This window comes from Heterocephalus glaber, unplaced genomic scaffold (genome assembly GCF_053883595.1).
Source record: "Heterocephalus glaber isolate CG9 unplaced genomic scaffold, H.glaber_assembly_v1.0 deba00001472, whole genome shotgun sequence".
Taxonomy (NCBI): Eukaryota; Metazoa; Chordata; class Mammalia; order Rodentia; family Bathyergidae; genus Heterocephalus; species Heterocephalus glaber.
The window spans coordinates 81,196,786-81,216,651 of record NW_028258315.1 but is presented as its reverse complement, the minus strand read 5'-3'; the positions used below and the strand labels follow the sequence as shown (position 1 = coordinate 81,216,651).

The 19,866-nt window shown below is 35.0% G+C and overlaps 1 long non-coding RNA gene across 1 annotated transcript in view; it reads left to right on the top strand.

Moving 5' to 3' along the window:
• The first annotated feature begins 419 nt into the window (after nucleotides 1-419).
• The window catches only part of LOC110345687 (uncharacterized), a 203,762-nt gene continuing 184,315 nt past the window's right edge, over nucleotides 420-19,866 (top strand). Inside the window, exons 1-2 of the long non-coding RNA XR_015439544.1 lie at nucleotides 420-1,261; nucleotides 14,604-14,707. This is a non-coding gene — a long non-coding RNA (uncharacterized LOC110345687). The remainder of the gene's footprint in view (nucleotides 1,262-14,603; nucleotides 14,708-19,866) is intronic.

Genomic DNA, 19,866 nt, shown 5'->3' with positions numbered 1-19,866 from the left:
GTGTCCTCACACTGGCCAGTCCCTGGTGCGGGCGGCCTCTGAGAAGGGCTGTACCTTCACTGCCGCAACTCTGCTTGCCAGGACAATTTGGGAGGATAAGGAGAACAGCTAATAAGTGGTAGTTTTTTTCCCCCTTAGTATGAACATTTCTCCTTTTGAAACTGTCTAGATCTTTGCATGTATCATTTATTTTTGCTTAGTGTTTTATATTTCACAGACATTACCTCATAGGCCCTCACAATATTTTGTGAAGTAGGTGAAGTCAATATTTTCCTAATTTTAAAGAAAAAGAAGTGGAAATTTTTAAACTGTCCCTAATCACTCATACATGTGTATATATATATATATATATATATATATATATATATATATATATATATAATACTATATTATATACTCTAATCTCTGTGGGACTTAGCTTCCTGTTCAATAAAATGAGAGTGTAAATACCTTTATTGCTTAATGTTCCATCCCAACTTGAGTATCTTTGACTAACTTGCACAGATTTATGTGTCTGCTGAGTGGAGAAGAAAATTTTCCCTTTGAAATAGAATTGTTTGTGCTCCAAGAGTGGAATCAATGGAGCAGACTTGACAGAATACTATGCCTGAGTTTTTATGCCAAGGGTTGCACAAGCCTTTTTCTGGGGTTTGCATGCTATTCTCCACTTTTAGCTTGTTCTGTTACTGAAAAACAAAAGCTATGATATTTAGCCCAAGTATTGGTTATTCTCAAGTTAAATTTTGTCTTCTGGATATTCCAGCTATACTCTAACTGAGAAAGTTTGCAGAACCACTTTACACCTGTGGGTACAATGTTTTTCTTTATTCATAAAATTGACATTTAGCCTACAGATTTTCTTGAAATTTCAGCCAGCATTTAGTACCCATACCCAGGGGATGGTGCTGGCCCAAGTCAGACCTCATCAGAGCTCAGCATGCAAGTATGAGGTGGGTAAGAAAAGAGGCAAGATACACTGTAAAGGGTACTGGTGAAAGAAGATCAGTGAAGCAGAAAATAAAGGCTTTACCCGGTTGTTTGGCCCCAATCCCTCACACTTGCAAGAGCTTTATGACAACGGTGTAAGTCCTCCTGTGGCACTTAAGGGTGCCACTTCTGGTTCTGTAGCTCTGGTGTTTGGAGAAAATCGGCTGTGCTGTGCATAAACTTTGCGAAATGGAAAATACCAGAGCACCGCTGAATCCAAGGGAAAAATGTTGCTAGCTGAGCAGCGTGGAAGAAGCGGCCTAAGGCAGGCAGGGTAAGGAGGTAGTTCTGTTTGCCTCTTGGTCTTTGTCCTTGACAATTGCTGTTAGAAGCTTGGGCTACACCTCCTAGACTTTGTCCTCTTAGATTTGCCTGAACTTTCTCTAATGTGCTATGTTGTGTTTTTATATCTTGTTTCAAGTACTTTTTTCTTTTTTTCTTTTTTTTATTTTTGGTACCGGGGATCAAACTCGGGTCCTTGCGCTTGCGCAGCAGGCGGCGAAACCACTAAGCTAAATCCCTGGCCCCCGAGTACTTATTTCTTAAAAATCTTTGTTTTTGACTCAAGTTTCTCAGAGGAAAGTTTAAAAATTATAATGTTGATTAAAATTGCGTTCTTTAATATATTAATCACTTCCATTAATCTTTAACCAAAAAGTTACTGATTGGTGTATTTCCCATCATTGGAAGGATGGATAATATATGCTGAATTTCACCTTTGTCCTTTCCTAATGTTCTGTAGTAAGATGAGCTAAAAGGAAGGCATCAGAGAAACATGTAAAGTCTTTCAGCTTCCTGTCTTGTCACATTTTATGAATATGGGGAGCCACAGTAGCTTGTCAGCCAAATTAATAGCATTTGGAGAAAGGATAGAGGATTTGAAGTTAAATTATATGGACAAATTGGCATGCAGAGGTGGATCTTAGCCACAATGTATATGAGCTGGTATTAAGTTCAGCTACAATGTCCAGGTCTATTCTTTAGAATGGGATAAATACTCTAGAGTTTCTCTGAAATATGTCTGGCAGATTAATTTGTATCAACGAAATGAAATTAAAAATAGAAGTTCTTTCTGTAATCAGAGATGTCAATCTTAAATGTTCTAAGAAGTACCCTTTTCCTAAATTCTATCTTCATACTCCTTCTGTCTTTAGGATTTTTGTAACCATCAGTTAGCTACCTGATCAGCTTTGTCTTAAACTAACAGACAAACACAACAAGTGAAAGTAACCAATGATTTTTCAAACAAGATTCTGTAACCTGAATTCCCACCTAGTTTCTTACCCATTTTTTTTTCTGTTCAGAGTGAAAGTTTTGAAAACCGTGTTCTTTCCTGTAAAATGTTAACAATAGGACAATCTTGATTTGGGTTATATGGGAACTGTACCATTTTTGGTATAAACACTATTCTAATAATAGAATTTTATTTTTCTAGTAATACCATAATACTATTCTAAAATCTGAAGCTTATTTTAAAGAAACTATAACATATTCTATTTTCACTCTATTTTTATAAATTCCCACTCTCTACTTAAGTCATTTGTGTCTGATTCCCTCAGCACTAGATGGAAATCACTCTAAAAAATTACCAATAATTTCTGTTTTGATACATCCACTGATCATTTGCTGATTTGGATCTAAAATATCTCTCAAAGGCTAATGTATTAAAGGTCCCAAGGGAGCAGTATTCAGAAAGGGTCTCCTGAAAAGGTTATTGGATTATGAAGGTTCATAATTTAATGGACCCTTGGGAAGTAATAGAAATTAAGGAGGAGATAGGGCCTTGCTAGTGAAATTAGGTCCTTGGGGATACATCTTTGAAGGTAGTATCTTGTCCCTCACTTTGTGGCTGCCATGAAGGGAGAACTATGCTCTCCACTACTCCCCACCATGACATTCTGCCTTGTCACAGGCCTAAATCAAGTGCATTAAATAACCATGGATAAAACTTCTGTAATTGTGAGCCAATAAACATTTCTTCCTCTTAAATTTTTTTTCTTCACATATTTTGTCACAGAGATAGAAAGCTACCTAACACATCACCATTAATCCTTATCTTCTTTGACTTAGTTACATTGAATGCTTCTGGCCACTCCCTACTTTTTGAGACATATGGTCAAAAGAAGAGATTTCGTTTATCTGAAACAAAAAGCTATGTGTGCTCTATACTAAGTAAGGCAGAACTATACTTGAAATGGACAGTCTTTCTTGACGGTAGTGTTTGGGAAGGTATGGTGTGCAAAGACTGAGAAATTTTCAAAGCTGAGAGTGTTTAAGGACACAGTAAGCAAGAGCTCTGGAAAACTGGTTATTGAAATGAGACTGTTACTGATCAACTGGCTTTTAAATGTGTGGTTTCTAAAGCCACTTATAACCACATAAATTATCACTAACAAAAGCAGATGGATTTATGGACCAACTAGCAATTGTTCTGATTTTGAACAGTACCCAAAGAACAATCTATTTTTCTTGAATTACTGGACTAAATCAACTTTTAAATTTCTCCTGGGGCTTTTTTTTTTCTTCTGAACTTTTCCCCTGTATCTTTAATTTCCTCCTTTCAAGTTTTATTTGCCAGACCATCTTCTCTTTTTAAATGTTAGACATTTAAGTATTGGCATTCTCTACATTCCATACACCTTGAGGAGGTGATTTTATCAGGCCCTTAAATTTCCTCTCTCTTAACCAATCCCACGATGATTCACCTAGTTTTACAGCTTTAAATGCAATGTCCAGACTTCCAGGAAGATGGCAGAGTGGTGAGCAGCACAGAGAGATTTGGTGTCCTGACACTGGAATATAGTAGCGCAAGGAAGAGAAGAAAGAGGGAAGTGAGTCCTTCAGACCCAGGAAGGATGTAAGGCAAGAACTGAAGTCTACAGGGAGAGTGAAGAGAGAGACTTTAATGAAGAGAAGGGAGGTACCAAGCAGTGCTCTCTTCTAGAACCCGGACTCTCAGTGAGGGAACAGCAGGCCAAAGCTGCAGAAGCACAGTAACTGCTGCCAACCCCAGAGGCCTCCACAGAGAAATGCACCAGACTGCATTGGCTGATGAGTTATCTAAGTTCAGACCTCACCCAGGAGAGGGTGACTGGCTAGTAGCCATCTTGAAGAAGGACCAACTGAGCTAAGAACTCAGAACAGCTGCAGGAGGACTCTGTCTAGTGGCTCCTGGTGCCTCCGTGTGGGTCCCTAGTTCAAGTCAGCAGGAGACACATTCCTTGTAGGCTCAAGGAATCCAGTTCCAGCCTCATAGCCAGAAACTGGCCTGAACTTCAGAGGAACTAAAGGGGCAGGCTGGCTGGGATTATTGACTACTTCACTGTGAGGCTGCAGCTAGCTTGCTGGGATTAATCAGTTTGACTCTGGACTCTTTTTGCCCACATTGCCTAACAGTGACAACAGAGACATCTTGAATTGGATGTTTGTGGGTTTTTTCTCTTTCCTTTTCTTTTTTCTTTCTTTTTTTACTCCTTTCTAGTTCTTGTTTTGTTTCCTCTTGATTGTTTGGACATGGTGTCTAGTTTTTTTGTTGTTCTGTTCATGTCTTTATTTTTCCCTTTTCTCTTTCCCACCTGTCTTCACCAGTTTCCTAAAGTTTGTCCTCTAGCATTGCTTGATCTCTTCCTCTTCTATTTCTATTTTCACCCCCTAACCCCTTTAAAATTTTCTCCCTGTTATGGTTTGTGTTTAGATGTCCCCCCAAAGCCTCGTGTGGAATAGGTGGGACTTTCTTTTTCAGAGGTATTAATCTGGAATGTGTGATGCTGGGGTTAAGGGCCTGTGATTACTAAACCACTACATGTGAGTGATTAATTTGGCACTGCCCTAATCCCGGTAGTCTCATTAAGATAAAAGGGGCAGAAAGATGCCTTTAAACTCTCTTGTTGCCTTTGCTGCCTTGTATGTGTCATATTGTTTCTCTTCTGCGATGCCTGTTTCCCTTCCCTGCCTTGGAACCAGCCGATTATGGACTGAAACCTCTACAAACTGTATGCCAAATAAACCCCTTCCCCTCTTATTTTGGGTGTTGGGTATTTTGTCTCAGCCATGAGAGAAAAGTAACTAACACATCCCCTAAGGGAAAAATTGCCATATTAAGAGCTACAGTTTATCATTTTCTAGGCTGTATTTGATGTTGTTATTGTTGATTGTACTACTTTAGCCAAGGTGACCTAATTGTGCTAATCAGTTGTTTCTCCTGATAAACCAAGACTGTTATTGCCTAAGGGCCTTTAAAAAAACCCCTATAGGTCAGTGCCAAAGAACTGGCAGCTGGCAGTAGGCAGAAACTTCTCATCCCCAGTAAATTGAAGAAGTAGGATCCTGTAACAGACTCAAATCCCAAAAGCTAGCTACACCTGGAAGATACTTCTGAGAAGTAGTAATTTCCTAAGGGTTCCAAATACTGGTAATAAAGCTACTTGCCATAAGCAATTTACAAGCATCAACTCAGGAATCAATCTTAAATGCAATTTCCTTGATGATATCTTCCAAAAGTAGATTTTTAACCCAGACTTCATGACTCTCTTCTATGTTTATATATTTAACTGCATAATAAATATCTTCACTTAAATATCTAATGTGTATTTAAAGCGCAACATGATCAAAAGGGGTCATTCTTTCTAAAATTTTACTCCATCCATAGGCTGACTCAACACAGCTAATGCCCAGTCAGTCCTTTTATTTGGTTTAGGCCTTGACCTTTCTACTCATACCACACTATCTAGTCTCTCACAAACCCAATCTCTCTAACTTCATAGTTCTGTGACACGGTCACTTCTTTACAACTCCATTGCTATCATCTTGGTCATGAACACCATGACTGCTTGAAATTATTGCAATAGGCTCCTCAATGGTTTTTCTACTTCCTCTCCTGATCTTCGCACATATTCCTAGTATGAGCAAGTATCTCAGTTTTCCTAGTAATTTCCTCTTTGTAGCACTGAAATTACTATGTCTGAGGAAAACTTTCAGAGTCAGGAAAACCAGGACAGATGATCACCGTCTCTAAAATGTAATCTCAAGGAAACACCAAGCATTCTCCTTTCAAATGTAAATCATATCCTGACAGTTTTCTAATCCAACCCTTCGAGGATTGCCTACTTCACTCAAAGTAAAAGTTAATATATTTACATTGGTGTGCAAGGCCCAGTGCCCTGTAGCCCACTACTTCCTCTGCTCTTCCGATGCCCTTTCTCATTTACTGTGCAATGGCCACAGGGACATACATATTCCTTGAACACACCTGGTCTCTCCTTTCTTTAGGGTCTTTGCACTGGTGCCCCTTTGGGACATTCCTCTAGATAGAAGCATGGTTTGCGTCCTCATTTATTTTAGTTTTTCACCTATTATTAGTCTCAGTTATCTCCAGTCTGTTCATCTTATTTAGTATTGCAGTGTCTACTTGCTGAACTCAGAATCCTAGGCTCTAGGCTTTTTTATTTCTTCATTGTATTGACCATCTTCCAATATATGCATAATTTACTATCAATTATGCTTATTACTTGTCTCTTAGTTACAGAATGTAAGAGATATGGAGTAGGGGTTTTTCACTTACTGTTGGATCCCTAGTACTTAGGACAGTTCTTGGTATATTGACATGTAATAAATATTCAGTAAGTATTTTAAACAACAGGTTCACTTATTACGCATGCATACTCTCTCAATATTTGTAAACTTATGTATGATTACTAAAGACAGTTGTAATCATATATATCTAGAGAGAAAGATACTGTTATGGTCCCATGATTGGGATTAGTTCTCTAAAACAAAGAAAGCTAGTTAGATGCTTTTACCATGTGAAGACACAGCAAGAAGACACCATCCATAAGAAAGGGGGACTCACCAGGTAATGAATGTCTTGGTGCCTTGGACTTTCCAGTCTTTAAAACTGTGAGAAATAGAGTTCTGTTGTTTATAAGTTACCCAATCTATGATATTTTGTTATAACAAACTGAATGAACTAAAGTGTCTACATAAACTCACACACACACATACATATATACAGGGTGGGAGAGAAACAGAAAGAGAATGTTCCATGTATAGATAGAGTGAAGCCATTTATGTTTTTATATATAATGTATGTGTATATGTTTTATATATATATATATATATATATATATATATGTATTCATGTTTACATGATATTTCCATCAATGAAAGACCACAGTGGTCTCATAAGATTATATGACTTAGTGATTTTCTAGCCATCTTGGCATACAATATGAAATACTCTAATAACACACTTCTCAGAATTTGTCCTTCTCATCAAGTAACATGACTATACATACAGTCAGCCTTTAATATCCACATATATATATATATATATATATATATATATATATATATATATATCTCCAACCTTGGATCAAAAATATTAGGAAAAACAATTGTATTTGTGCCAAACGTGTGAAGATTTTTTTCTTGTCATTACTCCCTTAACAATATAGTGTGAACAAATTACATACATTTGCATTACATTAGATATTACAAGTAATCTAGATATGATTTAAAGTATTCAAGAGGATGTATATAGGTAATATGCAAAATCATTCCACTTTATATAAGAGACTTGATGGAATAATACTCTACCATTAAGAAAGATAAATGAGTTATTTGTAGGAAAATGGATGCACCTTGAGACCATAATGTTAAATGAAGTAAATCAGACACACAAGCTTAACTATAACATGGTTGCTCTTATATTAGAGACACAGAGTAACAATAAAAAGTAAAATAAAAGATACATAATAGAGAGTAGCTGGGAGATGTTCTCAAAGGAGAAAAGAATCAAGAGATGGAGTGGAGAGAAGGAAGAGATAAAGGATGAATCAAAGGATTTGAGGTGTATTATGTACATGTATCAACTCCACACAAGGAATGTAGACATTATATATTGCCAACATGTAGAAAACAAGGGGATCCAGAGATAGGGGGAGGGAAGGGAAAGGGAGTGAAAAGAGGAATTAAGATGTATTATGTACATGTACCAACTTCTTATGAGGAATGTAAACATTATGTACAACATGCATATACTAATAAACTAAAATTACAATAAAAATTAAGAGACTTGAGCATCTAGGGATTTTGGTGTCTACAGGGATCCTCGAACCTATTCCCCATCATAAATCAAAGAAAAAAAAAGTATCACATATATTTCTATCTAGACCTCTCTTTAAAGTTCTTTCAAGTATTTCTGCTTCCCTAACTTGCCACTCACACATCCTACTGGCTTACTGGTTTTTCAGATTCAGTTCATTTAAAATTTAATTCATGATCATTATGTTAAAGCCACATCCCCTGCAGCATGCTGTATTCTAGTGAATGACCTTATTTTATGTCCGATTGTGCAAGCCAGGATACTCAGAGTAACACATCATAGGCCCTTCTCCAAGATCATCCGTGTCTAAAATGCAGTCGCTTCTGAATATGTATTATCTTTCCATTTTACTCTACCACCATTATCAATATGCAGGCCCACACTGTTCTTCTGGATAGTCTTCTCTAATTGATTTTAAAAAGTTATCTCTGTTTTCCACTCTGTAGCAAAGCTGAAACAAAAATATACTTGCCACTTCATAAATATATACATGCCACCATGCTTATGGCTTTAAGTATTTTTCTTGTTATCCAAATGACTAAACCATTTATAATATCTTCAAGGCCAGGCACATTCTGGTCCCCACAATCTACATTACCACTTTCAACTATTGTAACCTACTGCTCTCCTGATTCCAGCCACACAAGTCAGCTTGAGTTCTTTAAAATCTTATAGCCTTTCTGCCCTTGGGAATTTCATAATGCTTCCCTTCTGTCTGCAAAACTCTCCTTCGTCCATTTCCTAATTAATGCCTGCTCTAGAGTTCAGCTCAAATATTATTCCCCTTTCGATTCTCCTCACCCTTGTCAGTGTCACTGTATGGGCTCAATTAAACCATGCATGACTTCTCCAGAGTCCTTTAAAAAGAAGTAGTTGAGATAATTACATGATTGTTTTTTAAATATCTATCTCCTCCACTAAAATATCACCTGTATAAGGGAAGGGACTGTGTTTATTTTTCACAGCTATTTGCTAAGCATTTAAAGAGTTCTTTTATATTTGTGTCATTCTGTAATATGTTGAATGAATGCATGGACAGATGAATGAGTGAATAATAGCTCACTGGTTGACATGTGATCCTCTCCTCTCTTCCATCTCTTCATTATATGTAGACTAAATTTCTAGAAAATCCATGATGTTATATTTTAAGCATATCTAAGGCAGTCTTTTTCAAATACTGAAGAATCACCTTGTTTCTCTAAGCAAACATAGCTGCAAGTTAATCAATAATTAATTTTCAAATGTTCAATTTGTATGTAGAACAGTAAAATGTTCATTTGTATGTAAAATGCATTCAGCTTTTAGTGTAGTCTCCTGGTGTAAAATATGAAACCAAGATATCACAGAGTCAAAAGTCACAAGACAAGCCCTCTTACCTGAGAGGCTTTTGAGGAGGAAAACTGTCGTAGGGTAAAGTTAAGGTGATTATAGAGTGTTGCAGTGGAAGACTGCAAGTGGTAGTTATCAGAATTACAAATATAGATAAAAGCAAATATTAAGAAGTCTGTTTACACAACAGTAAATTTCTTCTCAGGGAGGAAATACCCATCAAACTAATTAAATTCTTGGACAGAGTCTTTCAGCCTATCTTTGAAAAACTTCAGTCACCAGTAAGCCTATCTTGCCAGGCACATTAGAAGTCCCTTGATCCTGATAACGCATTTCCTTCTTTCAATTTGTGTCCTCAATAGAAATTTACAAATTTGATGATAAGAAAATTCTAAAAGTCTAAAATTACATGTATTAGTAAGCAAAATATTTTATATAAAATATTCTATCTAAAATACAGGTGTATTAGAAGGATTAAGTATTAGTATATTTTCTTTTTGTTCTCTTTTATCTATATATGTTCTAGAGACACACATTTTCCTAGATCAGAACTATCCAATATAAATATAACGTGAGCCATGTTCACTTTTGCATATTCTAATAATCACATTAGAAAAGTAAGGAAATATAGGTATAATTAATATTAATATTGCATTTAACTAAATACATCCAAAAATTATTTTTATATGCAACTAATATGAAATTATTGAGATATTTAATCTTTTTCTTTGAAGTAAATTTTCAGTTCTGTTTTGTGTTTTATTATACCTCTAGCACTTGTCAATTTAGGTGCTAAATTTTCATTGAATGTGCTTGATCTCTATTTAGATTTCATTAAATTTATAGTTGAAAGATTAAATTTACACTCAAATCATTCCAAACGTAAATTTTTCCTATAATTGAATTGACTACCAAAAATAATTTTTATTTAATATTTACATCTATGTTTTTAAAATTTGTTCATATTTTATAAGACAATGGGCTTGATTTTGTTAAGCAAAGCACAGTAGTTTTAAAACTTCACCTATCAAATTAAGTACATTCATTAACTGATGTCAACTTGTACTTATTAAAAGAGAATTCAAAAAGGAATTGTATAAATTGAAAGGCAATTGTAAATTGATCATATGAACACAGCATTTAAAATATTTTTCTTGTAGTGCTGCAGCCAGTTTACATACCAGAGTACATCATGGACTTAATGCATGTTAGAAAAATTATAAAGTCAGTATTACTGGTATGCATTTTAAAAAGTCTTAATTTCAAAATTAATTCTAGTACTTCTCTAGTTCACTCACAAATAAATGTTTCCTTTATTTGAAGTTTTAAATATAGCTTATTTGTATGCAGCGCAAAACAATCCTAAAATATATTGAAGTTTTTTTCTTTGATTATTGAAAATTTAGCAAGTACTTTACTTTTGTTTTAAGAAAATTTTGAATTGGAGGTAACAGTACAGTAAATATTTTTAGAAGTCTTCCATGGCTCAACCAGTGAACATTGGAAAAGAATTTAGGATCATTAAAGTGGTGGTCTTTTATTTCTTTCAAAAGTTCCAAAATCTGGTTGTGACTCTTGTATTTATGACAGTTCTTTTAGATTCTGCTTCAAAATTCAAAGCATCTCTCTTGGTGCCTGTCTGTCTTTGTCTCTCTGTCTCTCAGTCTCTCTCTGTTTCTCTCTGTTTCTTTCTCTCTCAACTTTTTCATTTTGCTATGCTGCAGAAATTTTTTTTCAGGAGAGAAATCAGAACCGTGTAAGAGCAGCTAAATCTCCTTTTGAGATTGAATGGCAGACCATGTAAGGAAAAGGATTGGGACTGTTAAATGTTCATGATTCAGTACTGTGTGGATTTTAATGATATTTTGATGTCATTCCATTAACCATAATGCCCTTCCAAAGAGAAAATCGTTAGATAATATATTGAAATTTTAAAATTAGATAAATTATTCACCTATTCCAAGTAGGTTCTGTTATTTTAGAATTGTTACAAGCCAGTCTTTTTCTTCTTTATTTAAAATTGAGGGATAAAAATCATGCATTCTTGTAATGTACAACATGTTGCTTTGAAATATGTATACATTCCAGGGTCACTAATTAATATGTATGTTACCTCAAAATTTATTTATTTACTTAAAATATATTTGTAGAAATTTTGAAGTTAGTATAGATTATTATTAGCATAGTAGTAACCATGTTATACATCTCTTGAAGTTAGTTTCCTTACCTAACAAAAATTTTCTATCCTTTGAAAAACATCTCCTCAATTCACCTTCTCTGCCCCCCGCCCCTGGTGTCCACTGTTCTATGCTCTGCTTCTAAGTGTTCACATTGTGTAGAATCTGCATGTGAGGTCTTAGTGTTTGACTTTCTGTGCCTAGGCTGTTTCACTTAACATCATATTCTTCAGGCTTATCTATGTTGTCACAAGTGACAAGATTTTCTATTTGTTTAAGGCTAAATACTATTCTGTGCTGTATGCTGAGAACTTTTTATTTATCCTCTTACCCTTTGGTGGACTCAGGTTGGGTTGGTTCCATATGTTGGGTATTGTGAATAGGGGTGCAATGAATGTGGGATTGCAGGTATCTCTTCAATATACTGATTTCATTCTCTTTTTTAGACTATACAAAATAGTGGAATTGCTGAATCACATTGTAGCTTTATTTCTAGGTTTCTAGGGAAAGTTTATATTGTTCTCCATCATGGATGTTCTAATTTACATTTCAGTAGTGCCCAAGGAGTCTCCTTCTCCATATGCTCATTGACACTTGTCTTTATAGCCATTCTAAAGGATGTGCAGTAACATCTTATTGTGATTTTAATTTGCATTTCCCTGAAGATCAATAATATTGAGGTTTTTCCTATATTTGCTGGACATTTGTTTTGCTTTTTTCTGAAAAATGTCTATTCAGGTGCTTTGTCCCTATTTAAATTGGTTCTTTCCTGCCTATTGAGTTCAGTTCCATATACATTGTATATATTAATCTTTTATAATATGTAGTTTTTGCGACTATTTCCTCTCATTTTGTAGTTTGTCTTTCTATTCTGTTGATTATTTCCTTAGCTGTCCCCAAGCTTTTTCTTTCATGTAATTCCATTTGTCTAGTTTCTCCTTTGTTTCCCGTGCTTTTGATCTCATTTCTAGAAATTCACTGTCCAGACTAGTGTCATGGAGTTTTCCCCGTAAGTTTTCTTCCAGTAGTTTTATAGTTTCTGGCCTTTTGTTTTAAGTCTTTATTTTGACTTTCAGTTTATTCGTATATTTGTTTGTTTAGCATGTGTTTCCAATACATGATAATTACTTTGATCTTGGGAATTTGTCCATGTATATTTTTACTCCTTCTTCCTCTTCCCATCTTCCCTGATCCCCTTTGATTTGGGGTTTCAAAAATAAGTGTATGTTTCTGATAATAACAATTACATTCATCTTGGGGAAAATACGTAGTGCACCTTTATCTTTCTCACTTCCCCTCACCTCCCTTCTGTCTCCTCCAACCCTAGGTCCCCTTCTCATTGCCACAAAATCTACCTCCCTTTTGTATGTGCTAGGAGATAAGGGTCTGATTTCATTCTTCTGCATATAGATATCTGGTTTTCCCAGCATCATTTATGGAAGATACTGTATTTTCTCTATTCTGGGTTTCTTATATCCTTGTTAAAAATCAATTAATGGCAAATGAGCAGATTTATTTTGGAGTTCTCTATTTTGTTTCATTCATTGGTTTGGATGTCTGCTTTTATGCCAATATTTCTGTGTCAATTATTGTAGCTTTCTTTATTATATGTTTGAAATCTAGTAGTGCTTGTTTGTACTTTTTCTTCAAGTTTCCTTGGCTACTCAGGGTCTTTTATTATTTCTTGTGCATTTTATATTTTTTCTACTTCTGTGAAAAAATTCCATTGGAATCTTGCTAGAGGTAGACATTATGTCTGCAGATTGCTTTAGCCAGAATGGGTATTTTAACATTATTAATTCTTCCAATACATAAACACAGCTATCTTTCTGTTTATTTGTCTTTATTTTATTCATCAATGTTTTATGGTTTCACTATACATATCTTTTACCGTTTTAGTGAAATTTATTCCTATTTTATAATTTTATTTCTATTGTAGATGGGTTTTTCCTGGATTTGCTTTCCAGATTTGTGATTGGTGCATAGAAACACTGCTTATTTTTGCATGCTAATTATGTGTCTTGCAACTTTATTTATTTATCTTAACAGATTTTAGAATCTCTAGAGTTCTTATAGTAAAAGTCTATCATCTGAAAACAGAAACAATTTAACTTCTTTCTTTCTTGGGTTTCTTTTGACTAACCACCCAGCCTAGGAGTTTTGGTACTATGTTGAATAATGGTGGCGAGAGTGAACATCTTTGTCTTGCTTCTAATCTTAAAGGAAGAGTTTTTCTCTTTTCACCCACTGCCTATGATGCTAGCTGTGAGTTTTTCATATATGGTCTTTACTAGGTTGAGGTACATTTCTTCTATATTTAATTTGTTGAGAGTTTTTAACAGAAAAAGATCCTTTTGCTGCAGTGAATCATAACTTCCATATTTGTTTTAAAGTAGAAAAGTTATTTGCTTATTTTATAGTTAAAATAAATATTTCAATATATTTGTTAATTAAGGTTACATAAGTATTGCTGTTATTCCTGCATCTGCATGAAATATTGAAATAAACACATTATAAACTTATCAATGAACAGATGAATACCATTCAAAATACCAGTCAATCCATAGACACCAACTGGACTGGTGATAGGTTTATGTGTAATACTAGAAATGATGATTGTTCCCAATATGTACAGTAAAATACAACAATATCTCACATGATACAAAAGTTCAAGTGAAATGTAACCCTACCAAAATAATAGTCATTTTACAAGTGTTTCATACTGTTTAAGGTTTTAAATTTAAATAAATCAAAATTAAAATGAAAAGTTAAATTCTTTGCTAGTCACTTTCAACAGCCAAAAGTAGCTGGTAGCTACCATACGAAGTAGTACAGCCCTAGATGCTATGCCAGTATCTCTTAATGTTTAATATCAGTAACTTATTGTATAACCAGTCCCTGGCTTACAATGGTTCCACTTAAAATTTTTCAGCTTTATGATGGTACCAAAATTGATCCGCATTCATTGGAAATTATACTTCAAGTTTTAAATTTTGATCTTTTCCCAGGGTGGCAACACGTGAACTGGTACTCTTCCTAATAAACGCTTCTGCTTCCAGCCGGCTGCACAGTCATGAAGGGTAAACAAGCGGTGTTCCGAAGGGGACTGTCGGTGAGTTATGCTGTGCAAACATCAGGTGAATTAGGTGCAGTTTGGTCTTGTAGTACTTTCCAATCATCATGGTTTTTTTAGGATAAAACCTCATCAGAAATCAATAAGCATCTGTATATCTTACAGTATTTTTTTCAAGGAACATATTTCTTTGAATTGTGTACTTTCCTTAAAACTGGTTTTCTTCATTCTTCCTATCTAGCAATGGCTGAGTTTTTATAAATACTATGTGAATGAATGAACAAATAAATGTATACTTGTCCACTGTTTTATATTTCCTTCATTGGTAAGTTCCTCTTTCTGATGGTTCTAGGGATCAAACGCAGGGCATTGTATGTGCTAGGTAAGCACTCCACCACTGAGCTTTGTCCCCAGCCAAAGTCATCAGTATAAAGAAAAAAATCCATTTAATTCTTCATCAGCTTTCAATTTTTATCAGTATATTTCAGAAATTTTGATTTGTTCTTGAGTCCCTTATGGTGAAAATGTCAATCACAAGATTAAAGAAAAAAAAGAACATCAAAAGCCTCCTCCCCAAACCACCCAGTCTTATCAATTATCAACTTATAGCCAATCTTGTTTTATTTGCTTTCCCCCAATTCTTGTCTCTCCCCAACCCCATCATCACTCTATTGTATTATAGGAATAGCTAAGAAATATTGTGCAATTTGAGTCCAGATCACCGTATTGAAGTGAATATCACAGTAAAACAAGTTAAAGAGAGTTTTGGTTTCTGGTACATGTAAAAGTTCTATGTATTCTATTTTGTAGTTCATTAACTGTGCGGTAGCATTATATCTAAAGAAAACAATAGACCTAATTTAACCTAATTACATATATATATAACTTATTTTAAATTTTTTTTTGCTCAAAATGTTAATGAAATACTTAATGTGGGCTTCTGGAAGTTGTAAATTTTCTGCTGATAAAAGGTCTTGCCTAGATGCTGACGGCTGCTGACTGATTGAGGTGGTAGTGGTTGCTAGGGTTTGGGGGGACTGTGGAAATTTCTTAATATAAAACAGTAAATTTTGCTGCACATATTCTTCTCTCTATGGAACATTTCTTTGCAGCATGCAAAGCTATTTGGTATTGTTTTATCCACAGTAGAATTTCTTTCAGCATTGGACTCAGTCCTCTCAAATCCTGCCACTGCTCTATCAATTTAGTTTGTGTATTGTTGTAAATTATCTTTTGTCATTTTAATAATGTTTACCGCATCTGCACCAGGAGTAGGTTCTATCTTACAAAACCACTTCATGAGCTCATCTATAGGAAGAAAGTCCTCATCTGTTAAAGTATTATTTTGGGATTCCAATAATTCAGTCACATCTTCTGGTTCCACTTCTAATTTAGTTTTCTTACCATTTCTACCACATCTCACCCTTTAAAGTAGTTTGAATCAATATCTCATCTCCCAAACTCATGTTCTTCTTGACATCTTGACATCCTCTTGCAAAACACAATTAAAAAAATTTTTTTTTCAGAACTAGGGATTGAACCCAGCACCTTTACACTGAGCTATATTCCCAGCCCCCTCCCCCCTTTTTATCTTTTTAAGTCATAATAGTTGTGCAGGCTGGGCTTGAATTTGTATCTTCCTGCCTCAGCCTCCCAGAGTACTAGGGTTACCCAAATGCACCACCATGCCTGCTTCAAATACTCTTAAGGGCATCTAGAATAGTAATTCCTTTTCAGAAGATTTTCCATTTACCCATCAGAGGCATCACTATCTGTAAAACTGTAGTCTATAGAAGGTACTTGTTAACTAATAAAACTTGAGCTGTGCACAATGGCACACAGCTATAATCCTACCACTCTGGGAAGCTGAGGCAGGAAAATCACAAATTCAAGCCCAGCCTTAGGCAGTTCAGCAATTTAGAGAGATCCTGTCTCAAAAAAAAATTAAAAGGGCTTAGAATGTAGCTCAGTGTGAAGGTTCAATCCCTGGTACCAAATAATAATAATAACAACAACAATCATAGTAGTACATGAAAGTCAGAATTTCTTCTTGATCCATGGGATACAGAATGGGTGCTATGATAGTAGATGTGAAAACAAGTTTAACTATATTGTACATTTCCAACACAGCTCTTACGTGATGAAATACATTGCCAATGAACAGTAGTATTTTGAAAGGAGTTTTTTTCCCTAAGCAGTGGGTCTGAACAGTGAGCTTCAAATATTCATTTAACCTTGTTATAAACAGATATGTTGTCATCTAGGATTTGCTGTTCTATTATAGCAGAAGCAGAATAGACTTAGTATAGTCTCAAGAGCCCTGAGATTTTCAAGATGGTAAATGAACATTACCTTCAAATTAATATACTAGCTGCATTATCCCCAAACAAGCTAGGTCAGCCTGTTTGAAGATTTGCTTAGGTCTTGACTTCTCCTCTCTAGCTATTAAAGTCCTAGATAGCTTCTTAGTCCAATAGAAAGTTGTTTCATCTACATTGAAATCTTTGTTTAATGCACCCATCTTTATCAAAGTCAAAGCTTCTGTATAACTTGCTGCAGGTTCTACATCAGCACTTAGATTTTAGGGAGATGAGTGCTTTCTTTAAGCCTGAAAGAAAGCCTGTCTCAGGCAACAGAAAATTAAAGAATATAAAACCTTTTCCTAGATTAGGCTATGGCTGACAGGAATATTGGGGCTGGTCTGATTTTCTATTCTGACCACTAAAACTTTATATCAGCGATACTTCTGGTTAGCTTTAGAATCACTCATGTGTTCACTGACTTAGTACTTTTAATTTTCGCCAAGAACTTCTCCTGTGTAGTCAGAATTTCACTGTTTGGGACAAGAGGCATAGCTTTGGGCTTATTCTGGCTTTTGACATACCTTTCTTAGTAAGTTTAATCATCTCTAGCTTTTGATTTAAAGTCAGAGACATGTGACTTCCTTTCACTTAAAAGCCCACAGACCACAGTAGGGCCCTTATTTGGCCTATTTTCAATATTGTTCTGTTTCAGGAACTAGGGAAGCCTGATCAAGGTGCCTTAAAAAAGTTACCTCAATAACATCAAAGATTTCTGATTATAGGACACCATAAAAGATACATTTGTAGAGAAAAGGGTTTTAATATTGTCAAAGTTATCAAAATGTGGCACATAGGTACAAAGTCAGCATTTACTGTTAGTGCTAGTGGACTTGCTTGATACAAGTATGCCCCAAACTTTGAATTTGTAAAAAGCACAATATCTATAAAACTCAATAAATCTCACTCAGAAATAATTCACTGTTGCTCTAACATAAGGTAAGTGTTTTTACAAACATAAATGCAGCACCAATTATACCATCTCAAAATTAAAAGTAGCATCATAAGGCTGGCCAGTCAATATTCAGATTTTCCCATAAGGGAATTTTACAGTTAATTTTTCTAATCTGGATCCATACAAATTCTAGATTAAATTTTAATTTTATCTTACTCTGTAACAGTTTCTTCTATATCCACTTTATTCTTTGCTATTTATTTTTAAGGAAACAAGACCATTTTTCCTGTAGAATTGTCCACATTCTTTATTTTTCTGTGAACATCCTATGGTATTATTCAATATGTCCATCCGTAACCTGCATTTTTTTGAGTGTTGAATCTAGAGACTAGAACATCTTTGTGGGCTTTTGTGCAACCAGTAGCTTTGATTTCAACTTTCCCCAACCAACCCAGTCATTACCACTCATATGAATGCTCTCTAGCCACCACATATAGGTCCTATCATTTCTTTTTTTTTTCCCCCATTAACTTTATTGGTACATTTTAGGTATAAAATACAGTTACATTCATCATTGGGATCTTGTACCATTACATAAGTCTCTTGGTTCTTATTTTTTTTTCTCCCTTCCCTTGCCCTCCCTTCACCCCCTCCACCCTTCCCTATTTGCAAAGACCTTCTTTCCATTTTTTTCCTCTTCTCATATTTTTTCCTTTCCCTTTTTTCCCTTCCCCTACCCCTCCCAATTTCCCTGCTCTTTTAGACCTTTTCTTCCTGTTACACAATATCAGTTATACATTTTTAAAATTACAATATTAAGATCTAGGAGACATTACCGCAGATTGTACAGAATTTAAAAGGATATAGAAAGCATATTTCAAAAATCTTTTTTGAAATAAATTTGACAAGCTCTAAGAAGTAACTTAGAAGACAAATTAAGGAAACTAACTCTGGAGGAAATATAAAATTTGAATAGCACCTATTAAAGAAAGTATATTCCTAGCTTGAAAACCTACCTATATGACAACAGCAGGCTCATAAACAGTGTAACTGATAAATTACATCAAACATTTAAAGCAGAAAAAAGAAGGAACACTTCTCCCCTCATTTTAGGAAATCAACATTGTGCTAATCCTAAAACTGGATAAAGATAATAGAAGAAAAAAGTATGAACATAGATAGAAATTTGTTTAACAAAACAAACTCTTAGAAGTCAGATCTGGCAGTATGTAGAAAGTGGTTTTATTATAGGGATGGCAGTGTTGGTCCAGCATTGGAAGATCCACCCCCAAAAGTCATCATTTTAGCAGAGGAAAGGAGAAAGCCATATGATCCTGTCACTAGTTGGAGAAAGAGTATTGGACTAAATTCTACAGCTGTTCATGGTAAAAGCTATCAGGAGACTAGAAGTAGAACAGAACCTTCTCAACAGATCAAAGACATGTACTCCATACTTCCAACAAAAACTCCTTCTATGAATGGAGACGTTACAATGCTTTCTCCCTAACGTGGGGAACAAGGGCATATATGCCTACTCTTCATCCGTCCATTAGACTTTGAAACATAGGTCTAAACCAAAATAGTCTGGCAATAAAATGACACAGCTAGGATAGGATTGGCATGGCAGAAGCAAAATCTTTATATGTAGATGAAATGATCATCTACAGAGAAAATACTAAGAAATCTCTAGGAGTCCCTAGAACTTGTACTTGAATTTAGCAGGATTAAAAAACCCAAGGTATATATAAAAATTCATGTCTGTGTATACTTGGTATAAATGAAGAACTAGATATTGAAATTTAAAAGTTATGTAGGAGTACCAAGGACCCAGAAAAGCCAAAAACAAAAACAAAAACAGTGTTGGAAGACGTTGAGCACCCAATTTTAAGACTTCTTCTAAAGCTACGGTAATCAAGGCAGTGTTGGTGTAAGGAAAGACATAT